Source organism: Alligator mississippiensis, chromosome 11 (genome assembly GCF_030867095.1).
Source record: "Alligator mississippiensis isolate rAllMis1 chromosome 11, rAllMis1, whole genome shotgun sequence".
NCBI classification, from domain to species: domain Eukaryota; kingdom Metazoa; phylum Chordata; order Crocodylia; family Alligatoridae; genus Alligator; species Alligator mississippiensis.
The window spans coordinates 43,746,898-43,760,013 of record NC_081834.1 but is presented as its reverse complement, the minus strand read 5'-3'; the positions used below and the strand labels follow the sequence as shown (position 1 = coordinate 43,760,013).

Here is a 13,116-nt window from a genome sequence, read left to right as displayed (position 1 = left end):
GGGTGCTGCCGGGCAGGGGGGCCATCCCTGCTGCCCCCCACTGCCCCTGGCGCATGGGGGGCTCTGCATGAGCCCCCTCAACCCCCCCCTCACTCCCCTAGTCCCCCTGCATAGCTGCCCTGCCCACCCCAGCTCTGGCCTTTTAAGAAAAAAAATGAGAAAACCCTCAGGATTCACGGCTCCTGCAGCAGCCTCAGGGGGCTTGTGGAAGAGCCCCCATGTGGCGCCGGGGCAGTGGGGGGCACCGGGAATTGCCCCCCGCTGGGCAGGAGCAGTGAGACCCGGGTTTTTCTTGGTTTTTTTTTTTTCTTAAAGGGACAGAGCTGGGGCAGGCGGGGCAGCCGGGGGGGTGGGGGGTGGTTGGGACAGCAGGGAAGGGGTTTGGGGGCTCATGCAGAGCCCCCCCCATGCAGTGGGGGATAGTGGGGGGCAGCAGGGATTGTCCCCACCCGGCAGCACCCGCTGAGTTGGGGCTTTTTTTTAAAGCACCTGGAGCTGGGCCAGGCGGGGCAGCCATGCGGGAGGGGTGGGGGGTCGGGAGGCTTGTGCAGAGCTCCCACGCAGCTTGGGCACTGGGGGCAGTGGTTTTTTTCCCAAGTGCCAGGGCTAGGGCAGGCGGGGCAGCCATTGTTGGGCTGGGAGAGCGGGCGGGGGATGGGCCTGGCTGATTCGGAGATTCGGCAGCAGCCAAATCTTCTAATCAGATTTGGCCGAATCGAATCAGGACAGTGATTTGAATCACCGAATCGGCCAAATCCAAATCCAAAGCAAATACTAACCACTTTGCACAGGCCTAGTTAACACCATGGAGGTATCAATCACTGAAGCAAACTGCCCAGAAATGGGCCCTGGCAGTTGCTGGCTACAGGGGCCTGCCCCCCTGTTTTGTAATTGTATCATCTCAGCATGGGGCATAGCTGAGACTGGCTGTCCAGGCCGCAGCCATGGGCCTGGGCTTTTACCCCCCTGATGTTTCTGCAGCTATGGTGTTTCAGCTCAGCGGCATGGCTGTATGTTCAGGCGTCAGTGCAGTATAGGTCTGGCCAGTTTTTGCTGCCCAGTGAGGTAGGCCTGGCTTCCTTCAAAGTTTTGTTTTTGCAGTTTCTGCCCAGCAGAGCTGGGATTGGAAGTAGGAATTCAAGGGTACCTGGAGCTACATTTAACCCCTCAAGGCCACCACACGGAAGTGGGGATTGTCTTACAGCATCGCAGGAAGCAATGAGGGGCTCCTTGCAACACAGAAGGACCCATGCTGTCTAGCAGCTTCCCGCAACCCAGTGAACCCAAGGAGCAGCTCAAAGGACTCTCCAGTGAAGCCCCCCTCTCCAGCCCATTGCTGAAGGGTAGCTATAAGGGTGCAAGCCCCTGGAACTGCCTTTTGGGTGAGCCCCAAGTCCCAGACTGCCTGGGCATGGGTGAAGCCTCCCCAAGAGGGTGCAATCTGTGAACTATGCCTGCTGCAGTTGGCAGTGTTTTAAATTATATTCAGTGTTTTCTTTGTTTTCTTTGTCTTTGTTTCTGTAATAAATTTATCCTCTGTGTTTATGCTGCTTGCAAGGAGGGGGTTTTCTTTATGTGGGACACCTTAGGGTTTCACAGGTCATCTGGATGGGGGCTTGAGCCAAGGTAAAGTATATAGACCCCAAAATTGAACCTGGCCCTTGTTGCTGCTGACCGGTGCCCGGCAGAAGGGTTACATACCTAATGTACACAACTCCATAGGTGTTATGGGCATAGTCTTATTGTTATTATAGCTTAGCCACTAGAAGGTCATGAGAAGATCTCCATCAAGTAAGCAGTTACATCTGTATCTATGGAAATAGGGCACAGAACATGCAGGAAACAACCTTTGAGATTTTCAGGGTGCTTGGGTTTTCTATGAACACCAGTAATTCTCGCTGGAGTGAGTAGCTAAAATTCACAGCTTGAAACATAATGACTAGCAACAGCATCCATCCCATCATTAATATTTAGCTACTGGATTGGATGCCTGAGGGACTAGTAACAAGATATGAAGCTATGACCCAAGATGGATGAATCAGCCAAGAATCTCCTTTCCTTTGTGTACAGTAGTTCTGCTTTTGTATTCCTCCTGCTTACCTTCCAGATATATACAGAAGGGGTTTATTTAATAAGTAACAAAGCTTTAACAAGTGGCTAAGGCTGAGATTTAGTTGACTGCAGGATTTGGCCACAACTGCTATTCATGGGGGTTGTGTGTGTGTTTAAATCCCCAAGGTAGCTTTGAAACTTCTGACCTAAATTTTAGTGACTAGTTTCCGAGTAGTTGTAGTGAAGCACTCACGTAAACTTGCATTCCACTAGGTTAATCATCAAATTTGTATTTCAAAATATGATCTGGGGACCGACCAACCCTACACCTTTCATTGGAACCAGGCATGAGGGGGTGAGACATGAACTTGTCCTCTATCAGTATATCTTCCCTTTATATGAGCTGCATCGATTTCTATTTATTGGTAAGGGCCCCAGTCAGTGGGACTTATGCCGCTGGATCCATTGGAAGCAGAAGCAGGCCTCAGATTTGAAATGCCTGGGACCTTGGCTATCGGAGGTTTAAATTCTTGCAGAGTTGGTTTAACCCTTCATCATTCTCAATGAATGAATTCAGCCATTCAGGCAGGTGCCTCTGTCTACTTCTCCATACAGGGGTAATTGCAAAGATACAATCCTCTAAGTAAGACTTTTAATGTATTTATTATCACAAGCCCTCCAGGAGGTAGGGCAGTGCTACTAATCCCTTTGTATGGATGGGGAACTAAGACACTAAAGGCTAGGTTTAGTAAAGGACATATGTGTTCACAAGCTGTGAATTACATTAGATGAGCATTGAGGTTCCTTCCAACTGTATGACTTAGTTTAGGTGCTGCAACATCTAAAGTTTGGGTGTCTGGCGCCACAAGTGATGTCCAAAGCTCAGAGTTAAGCATATAGGTCCCTTATATAGTTCATGGAGAATAAGGGTGCATCCCCATGAGCAGGTATATGTGTCACCGCTGCTTGTCCCCAGAAAACACCTGTGCATCCGTTCTCTTACGCGCGGCTCATTGCCCTGGGTGGGGTAGGAAAGGCTGGGGCCAGCACCTGGGCTGGCCCCAGCAACCTTACCTGGGGCCCTGAGAGTCTCCAAGGGCTGCAACCATGGCAATCCGGCAGCATAGAGCCTCGCCAGCAGCTGGAGTGTGGCTCCAGCCAGCCAGGCTCTGGTAGTGCATACTGCTGCCATGTGTGCCGCCCCACTTTTTTAAGGTGCAGGTTTTTTTGACGCTGGGATCTCCCAGTGTCAACCCCCACATCCCCACTCCCCCCACGGGGAACGTCTGTATGTGTGCTCATCTGGACACGCCCTACATGTCTCAGTATGAAATCCAGAACAGCAAGCACACCAAGTGGGGAGCTCTCTAGAGCTAACCAATAGAAAACACTGAGCAGAGGCACCTGTCCAAAATATCATCTCTCTCCAGTGAGTCAGGATTTCAGGCAGGTGACTCCATCTATTTGAGATCCAGTGTCCAGAAGGTAGGTGCCTACAACTCTTCTTTCAGAGAACTGAGCAGGGGTCACCATTTTCTGTTAAGGAGTGGTGACCAGAGAAGGAGGTGGTATTAGTGATTTGTTTAATAGCCTGAAGGTTGGAGTGCTCACTCAGGACATAGGAGACCAGGTCTTCCTCTGCCTGATGGAGTTTGAACCTACATTTCCTGCCTCCCAAAAAAGCGCCATGAGAGGCTAGGCTGAGTGAGACACTTTTTAACCAATTACTGTTTAACGTACAATTGCCAAGCTGAGACCAGCATCCAGGATTCCCAGCCCTCAGCTGAGCGCCACAACTATCAGGCTACATAGTCAGGCTCCATCTTGTGCTCTCTCCCTAGCAACACAGTTTATAAAGGAGGTGTGGAGAGTACCAATGGGGGACTGCCCGGAACGGAGGAAGGAGTTGAGGTGCAGGGAGCTGGATGTGGGCCAGCCAGATGTATGGACTGGGGGGTGGGAAGAACTGATCCAGAAGCAGAACTGAAGCAAATGCTGGAACAACAAGTGGATCTGATGTAGAAGCAGAACTGACATGGGGCTAGAAGAACCAGATTGATTTGGAGGTTTGGGGGAAGGAGTAATTGCTGGGAAGGAGATGAGCAGATGTGGTATAAGAGCTCCTACAGTACTGCAGAGCCCAAATCACCTTGCTCAATATATCTGGAAGAGCAGACACAACTGATTATCTCACAAATGCACTCGAGAGGGCCTGGGGAAGTTCATAAAGCATAAGAAGATCAAAAAAAGGTCATAGATTTTTTTTTTTTAAATCTCATGATTTATGGGGACAATCCTTTGATTTTTTTCATGTCTGAATCATGAAACTAGAAGGGCTGCAATGCCAGTTAGGCCTAGCAGGTCTGAACAATTGTAAAGTACTGGAAACAGGTGTCCCCCTCTAGGCACTAGCCGTATCCCCTTTGCTACCCCTGCCAGCAGTGAGCCAATAGTAGCTATGAGTCACCATTTTTCAAGGAAAGAAACCCTCCAACACCCTATTATCTACGGTAAGAAGAGAGCATTCTGTGCCACCATCATGTCGGTTGCTCAGCAGCAGGTGCTGTGACTGTAAGCAATGCCGAGCTTCAGTGAGCCAGGAGATAAGTAAAGGAAAGAGAAGAGGGTTCAGTTGATAAGACTACAAAGGACTCTCGGGGATTAAAAATAATGGCCTACTGTGGCAGGGCTTTGCTCTTAGCAGGCCCGCCCTTCAGTGATGCTGTAAGTAACCCATTCACCACAACAAAGCCATCCTATTCATCCTTTTAACGTAGAGATTTTTCACAGTATGTCTGGTTTGTGAACGTGTATTTGACAGGCCCAGACCTAAATCCTGGATTCAAACACCCCAAACTTTGGGAATTGTGTGGCCCTGGGTCTCAAATGAGCCCGTTTTCTTTTACCATTGTTAATTATTTGTATTTGAGTAGCTTCTAGGGACTCCAGTATTCAGGGCACAAAGACAGAGTAAGAACCTATCCCTGCCCCAAAGAACTAACAGTCTAAATGGAGGAGACAGACAAAGAGAAAGAGCAGGAGTATCACACTCATCCATCACCATAGGTTGGATGAGGGTTGCTGGGCTACTTCTGTGTGCCAGACCAGGACCAACCCCCTGGGCAGTGCCTGCAGGTGCTGGGTCCAGCATGTGCACAGCATGTGCTAGCCCTAGAGCTGCTGTGCCCATGGCATTTGGAACCAGCACAGGGTGCGTGCTGTGCACAGCATGCAGGTTGACCCGACACTGGCTTGGGGTCCAATCTAGTGGGGCACTACATACAGCACAAGCCCTGTACTAGCTCCCTGTGCTGTGTTCAGGGTGCACAGCATCAGGTCCAGCCCACACACTGAATAAGCACAAGGGCCAGGACTGGTGCGTGGGGTCGGTCCTGTGACCCACAGGCCAGATCGTATGGCTTCATGGGCTGGATCCCTGGGCTGTATGTTTGACACTCCTGGGACAGACCAAATAGAGTGGTTGGTTATAAGCAAATATATAAGTAAATAAATAAGCAAAGCATGGTTGCCTGCTCTTTGTTTCATTTTAGGTGGGGTTTCATTGGCATGGGAGGAGCTAAAGAGAAAGAAATAACTGGGAGACACTGAAGGATGGGGGACAACAGGAGGAAATAGAAGAGCAAGGAGGGCATCTCTGGGCATAGAATAATAGAAAATGAGGGTTGGAAAGGACCTCAGAAGGTCGCATCAAGTCCAACCCCCTGCTCAAAGTATGATCCTCCCCAACCATATCATCCCAGCTGACGGTTTTGTCTAGCCGGGTCTTAAAAACCTCCAGGGACAGAGATTCTACAATGTCTCCAGGGAACCTGTTCCCGTGTTTTATGTGCATGTATATGTGCATGTTAAATTTGAACTGCCCTGAAGGAACTTAAGCATTTCAATTCTACACCTCTTTTTCCAGCCATTCTCTTTTCATCTGCTAGGCTGACATTTTATTTATTTATTCATTCCATTTATATGTTACCCTTCCTAACAAAGGCTTACAATAAGAGAAAAGATAGCTTATAAAACAGGAGAACCACAAAAGAACAAAACCACTAACAAGGGAACTAGAATATCAACATAAAACAGAGACCATCCCTAAACAATACAACAGCCTAGCTTTGTTCTCTAAATGCCTGCCCAAATAGGAACCTCTTTCAAAAGATGTCCAGGCTCATGCTTTGGCGGGCCTCAAGAGAGAGGGAGCTCCAGAGCTGAGCAACAAGTGCTGAGAATTACCTCCCAAGTGTTTTTGCCAACTGGACTTGGCACACTCATGGTACCTGTGGGAGGTTGCTCTCGGCTGACCTTAGGTATTGTGATGTGGCATAAAGGAGAAGGTGGTCCCTTAGGTATGTAGGACCCAAACCATTCAGAGCCTCACAGGTCACAAACAGCACCTCAACTTGTACCTGGAAAGCTACTGGAAGCCACTGTAGACTCTGAAGCAGTGGAGTTACATGCTCCTGGTGACCCACCCCTGTCAGAAGGTCAGCTGCCACCAACTGCAATGTCCAGGTGGTCTTCAAGAGTAGCCCTATGCACATTGCAGTAGTCTGACCTTGAGGTTATGTAAGCATGCATGATGGTAGCAAGATCTGAATCTGAAAGAAAGGGCTGCATTGTTGCAACCTTCTCACCAGATGGAGTTGGTGAAAAGCACTCCTAGCCACCACCGTCCCGTGAAGATGCAGGTATTTGAACTAGTTCACCTGCAACCAATCCCCATTGGCAGCCAGGCACGGGGATTGGACTGAGACTGTGGGTGGGAGCAGAGTCAGTTGAAAAAGAGAGGTAGAGGTGCATCAGCATACTATAGGGGTGTAGGTTGATTCCATCCAGGAAGAGCACACACCAACTGCTGAAACTTCCTTAGCCTGACGAAGGGTTTTTGAACCCGAAAGCTTGCTTAATAATTGTTTTCCAACTATTTAAGTTGGTCTAATAAAAGATATCAGATTCACCCAAAGAACCTTGTCTGCCTATCAGCATACTATAGCATCCCACTCCAAATCTTTGCACAAGCTCATCCAGCAGCCTTATACACACATTGAACAGGAGGAGAGACAAGATGGAGCCCTGGGGGACCCCACAGGAAATGTCCCAAGGAGACAATGAGCACATGACTTATCACCACCCTCTGGGACCTCCCTGCTGGGAAAGAGCAGAACCAATTTAGAGTGATCCTGTGGATATTTTCCAGGCTGTATCTCCTCACAAGGGAGAACTGTCTTGTTTAAAAGGTTCAGCAAAAATAGAGCATTGAGAAAGGTGAAAGGCAGAATACATCCTCCCTTTTAAAAAAATGATGCTTTTGATACTACAGCAGTGCTCAAAGAGCTGAATAGTAATAGAAGATTTGGTCTTTCTGCCTCCTTCTCCAGGACTGAATGGCAGACTATTTGGAAAGGGGTGAGGAACACAGCATTGCCCCTGACAGAGATAAAGACAGGTCTTACATGCAGAAAATGCAAACCCAAATCCTTATTCATTATACTACTGTGTGAACTGGGACCTCTTATTTCAGTGCCTTGCTTCCCTAGACCTTTGTTTTGTCTATTTAGTCTGCAAGGTCTTTGGGATAAGGATTGCCTCTTACTATAGCAGCAGCTTGCCCAATGGGGCCCTGATCTCAACCGAGGGGCAGCAAAACATGCAGACACACGCAACCTGTAACTCATTGGCTCTCTGGCAGGCAGGCAAAGGGACAGAGTCTGTTGTATAAAGGTACCACATAGTATCATTGTAGGGTTTGACCTGGGTTATAGTCAGATGAGCTCAGAGTCCCTCAGTTCTGTTCTATGTGGGAAGAGCAGGACTAATGCTCTTTGCGCTATGTCATGTTCTGCTAATTTTGCAGCTGCTCCCAAGAATTTCTTATTTATTAATTTCCATAGATTATGTTCCCATTTATTTCTGACACAGCTGACCTCTGCATGGGAATTTCAACAGAGATCAGCAGAAGCCTGAGGCCAGTGCTTTAGTACCAGTCCATCACAGTACAATTTTGTCTTGAATGACAGCATTGTGTTACTGGCCGTGTGTTCCTTCCCTTTCAGCTGCTCTATTATGGCTAGATCCTATTCCAGTGAAGCCACTGGAAAAACTAATATTGAGCCTGTGACTCCACGTCCCTATATCCTGCCTAGTTAGGTGTAAAGGGGGTGTAATATGCAGCAAGTCCAATCCCTGCTTTCAGGACTCCTTCTGTATTTTATTCAATGGCTACATCATAGGATATATAGAAAGAGTCCTAGGAACAGGGACTAGAAGCCAGGCTTCCCCACTTCCCACTGAGTGCCCTATACACTAGGCTCCAGGGTTCATGTCTCTGTAGTTCAGCGAATATTGCATCCCTTTCTGCAGAATAGTTCAGCTTTAGTATGAGGAGTTGAGAGTGCCCAGCCTAGCCTATTGCTTAAAGGGTAGTGTATTGTCCTGGGATTTGGGAGATATGGGTTTAGATTCACTCGGCGAGTGGAGGAATTTGCACCTGGGTTTCCCATTTCCAGGATAAGTGCTCTTACTAGTACAATATCACATAAAAGGGCAGCAGAATCTCATCTTCCAGATGGAAAGATGAGCCCTGCTCAGTTTTTAGAGGACAGGTTTTTAGGTGTCTAGCTACCAGAGAAAGCCTTACATGGATGGAGGGGCTGCCCTAGCTCTTTATGAGGTATCTTGAAATGGGATTTAATACCAACCCCATCTCCTCCATGCTTCCCTATGGGCTAGTTCTGGGCAGCTGCACACTGAGCATTCTCACTTTAGGCAGCTCCTTGCTTTGCAGATTGGCTCTTTTTAGATCTTATTAAGGCATGCAACTCCACATACACTGCATAGGGAGCCCAGACATCTAATACAGAGTTCTAGATTTCACTCCATGGATCAGGCACCTAAATTACATTCAATAGCACCTAGTTTTTAGGCACATAAGCCCTTTATTAAATTCAGCCTCCAGTGACATGACCAAGGTCACACGGGAAGTCTGCAGCAAGGTACAAACACTCCTTTCATACATGTTTATGCAGCAGCTTGCATTATATTGTTTTCTGATTGCAACCTTTGAGCACTATTGCTTGATAACTAATAGCCTGGGGAAAAAGACATAAAACCAGAGGAACAAAAGCATAGAATCAACTTCCCTGTGACATGAGGCTACGTGAATTGGGGTCGTCAACTCAAAGAGCATGCTGAAGCGGGAGACATCTCGGTTTCATATTTTACCAGTGAGAGGCTCCTTAGTTTAAACACGAAAGCAAAACACCCGTTTCCCCCTCTAAGCATCTCCATGTCATCATGGATGGATGACAGCCTGCTGTTCAAAATGCTGCTAGAGGAGAAATTATATATGTTATTAGTCACTTCTGTGTCTGTTAATGCCACTTTTGTTTCTCACTGTTCTGCAAAACCCTTTTCACAAATCTCTGTTTCAGTGGAGCAGTAGACTTCCACTTCCTTGGATTTGCAGGTTTCAGTTAACAAGATTAGGTGACAGAATTTATTTAGAAATGTGTGGGTATAAAAATACACATTTTTTCCCTGTTCATGAGTAATGGGGAACAATGCTGGGGGTTTTATGGCTGCTTTTTAAAATCTCAGCTTCTCAGGAGGGTAAAAAGGTTCAGATCAGATGTTTGCCACCCTGTAACAGGGTCCAACCTTTTAGGCTGGTCATGGCACCTCTTAGAGTTACCTTGCTGTCTTACCTGCCATGCCTTTGATGGTGAAATGATTACACATTTGGAAAGACTGTCCTCAGAGATCAGTGTGAGGTCTGGGTGCTTCACCTTGCCCTGCTCATCATTGGGATCTGATCCATTCCCTGAGTGGAGCTCCTCTCCCCCTCAGTCCTAGCCAAATAGGTTCCTTTAACTCTGGGTCCCTCTGACTTAGTCCTCTTTCAACTCCCCCTCACTAACTCTTATCCAGTGATCTGACCTTGGGCTCTAGGACCTCTAACTAGAACACCTGGTGCTTCAGCAGCACTCTCCATAGTTTTACAGAGCTACTAGCCTCTGCAAACTGAACCTGTCACCCATCTCAGCCTCGGCCCTTCTGCCCAGGCTTCAGCCCCTTTGGCCTTAGTCACTGGCTGTAGCTTTCAGCCTTAGCCCACTTTGTACCCCTGCCCCATGCAGGGCTCAAGATACTGAGTGCCCCAGGCATCCCATGGTGAAGTCTCCAAACCATGCCTTTTAGCCACTCCCAAGCCACCATTTTTTAAAATTTATGTTTTACCAGCTGATACTTACTTAGACAAAATCCTGAATCCCTTCTGGGTTTCTCCAGGTCCTGGCAAACTCCTACCCTCGATCTGCTGGCTGCCTGGAGCATCTCTGGCTTCTTATATTACTTGGGTTCCTCTCTCTCCCAGGGTACCTCCCTGGAGCTCTTCCTTTGGCAAAACTCAAGACCAGACTGAGCTCTGTAGCTCAGGAGCTTGGCTTCTAGTACTCTGGGCTCTATTCTTTCCAGACATCTAACTGATCCAAGGGTTTCTGCTTAGCCCATTGTTCAGCCTGTTCAGATCTGCTGCAGTCCTCCCAGATGGCCTTCACTTGTAGCTTATTGTTGGGCATCTTGCCCTTGACAGATTCCTGTAGGTCTGTAGTAACTCTCTTTAACTTTCTTTGGGCTGCTTGCTTCTTTCCAGCCAGCTCTTACTCAGCTGTCTGTTCCAACTTACAGGTCTTGCCTGCTGAACTTTTCCTCTTAAAATCACAGGGTCCCTTTACCCCTGCTACACACATATACAATTTTCAACACCAGACAGGGTTTAAGTTTTTCTAGGTGGGTGGAAGGAAGCATAGGATTACTCTAGAAAGTCAAGTTTTCAGGTCTTGCTGAGCTGTGCTGGCTGCAAAACCAAAAAGTTTAAGGAGTGAAGGTGGCTTGGTTGGTCTTCTTCTTGAGCAATCCTCAAGTGATGGCTAGATTGGCTTTAAGAGCTGCTTTGTGCTCTACCAATGATACATAGTAGACAGGACAGGGCCCCAGATCTGGCTTAATATATCATGAAGAGGAAGGGGAAATATGGTAAACGGCAGTGGTGTTCAAGCTTTTGGCCCTCGGTGACATGAGACTGGCCTGCAGGCTGGATTGGGCCCCATATGCCAGGATTGGGTCTGGCACTGCCCCTGCCCAGCCCTGTATGCTGGGATTGGGCCTTGGAGTCTGGCCCACCACTGCCCCGCCTGGCACACCAGGACTAGTACAGAGTCTGTGGCTCCACACAGGTCTGGATATTTGGCAGCAATATATCAGTGCCACCGCTCCTCTGCTGCCAAATTTCTGGACCCATAAGGAGGCCTGCAGGCTGGATGACACAGTGCCAGGGGCTGGATCTGGCCTGTGGCCTGGGGGTTGAAAATCTCTGGCTTAGAGTGAAGGACTCCAAGAGCTTGACCTACTTTAGTTTAACACAGAGATGATCTGATCACAATCTGCAAATACCTATTTGGGAAACACAACAGGTGACCCTTCTCTCTCACAGTCAAAGTGACTGGAAGCCAAAGCTGGGTAAATTCAGACTAGAAAATAGGCACACATTGTTAAAAGTGAGGCTCACTAACCACTGGAACAACTTGCCATGGGTTTTGGCGGACTCTCCATCACTGGCAATATTACAATCAGGACTGGATGCTTTTCTAAAAGATTTTGCTTGCATGTAACCATAGCTATCAGACTTAAAGGCAGGTCAGAGCAGCACCTTAGAGACTAACTGGTGCAGAGAGGCATAACTTTTCATAATCACTTATGAAAGCTCATGCCTCTCTGAACCAGGTTGCCTCTAACATGCCACCCTGCCCTGCCTCCTGCCTGACTTCAGATTAACACAGCTAACCACCTCTGTCTATTGGCCTTGAAGCAGGAATTATTCAGGGAAGTCCAGGGTTATGTAGGGAGTCAGATTCAGTGCTCACAGCATCCTCTTCTGCCTTATAATCCAAGAATATATCTGAGTGAATGACTAATACCACAAGCTGGAGCTAGGCGTGACACGGGGAGGTGTTGTACCTTTTGCCCCAACAGGCGCCAGGAGTGGATCCTGGGGGGTGCAGGTGGATTCCTGCCCCACCTAAAGTTTAAAACTAACTGCCTGGCAGGGGCACCAGCATTTCTATTCAGGCAGCAATAAGGGAGTCAATTGGATCATAGCTCATTATAATCTACTTGATGCCTTCTAAACTCTTTATACCACCGGTGTTAACAACCCTCTCTCCTTTCCAAATGGTTTTGATGTTCCACTAACCAAACCACCCTTCCTTCTGCAATTCTGCTGTTTGTTAGCTGCTCCTAATAATGTAGCTCCTATTTCACAGTCCTTCAGACTCAGTTGTGGAAATGTTGGCTCAGGTGAAAGTCAGCTCAGGTGTGGAAATAACTTTCAGTGAATCATTCCATTGTCAAGATGTTCAGGAAGGTTAGATTTTGCTTCATGACTCTAAAAGAGACATACATTTACTTCTAATGACCATAGGACCAAAGAAGCAACCTCTTACTTTTGCCTAGTTTGTTGCTTTTATACATAACGTGTTATAGCAAATGAATGTACATTCCAATAAAACTATATTCGTTTTTGCTTCAATTTTAAATGGAATAATATAACTCTAGCTTCCTAGCCTATTAGCTAGGGCTGTGCAAAGCTTTGGATCGTGAGTCGGATTCGGAGATGATTTGGATGATTTGGAGGCCGAATCTATGAATCTGAATTGAATCATGGGAAGCTTTAGGCTTCCTGAATCGATTCAGAGTTTCCAAATCAATTCTGAAAAGATTCGGAGATTCGGCCACAGGGTATAATGGGGAATCAATGAAATAGCTATAACTTTGTTGTCTTTTGACTGATTCAGATAAAACTTGTAGGGATGGTAACCTCTGCCAAGAGCATGGTGTATTCCAAGTAGCAAGGTGATAGGTGCAGGGGTTTCTGGGAAACTGCACCCCAATGTTCTGAAAGCAAAACTCATGTCACGTGTGCATGTTAAGCCACAGTGGGGTGAAAACTGCAGAAATGGTAGCTCTTGCTGAGGTCACAAAGTCTGCCAAGTTTCA

General features: G+C 47.5%; 1 protein-coding gene across 1 annotated transcript in view; it reads right to left on the bottom strand.

Moving 5' to 3' along the window:
- Positions 1-10,538, bottom strand: part of HCN4 (hyperpolarization activated cyclic nucleotide gated potassium channel 4) — a 166,445-nt gene extending 155,907 nt beyond the window's left edge. Inside the window, exon 1 of the mRNA XM_019499324.2 lies at positions 10,314-10,538. The gene's annotated coding sequence lies outside the window, so the exon portion shown is untranslated. The remainder of the gene's footprint in view (positions 1-10,313) is intronic.
- Between the last annotated feature and the right edge of the window lie 2,578 nt (positions 10,539-13,116).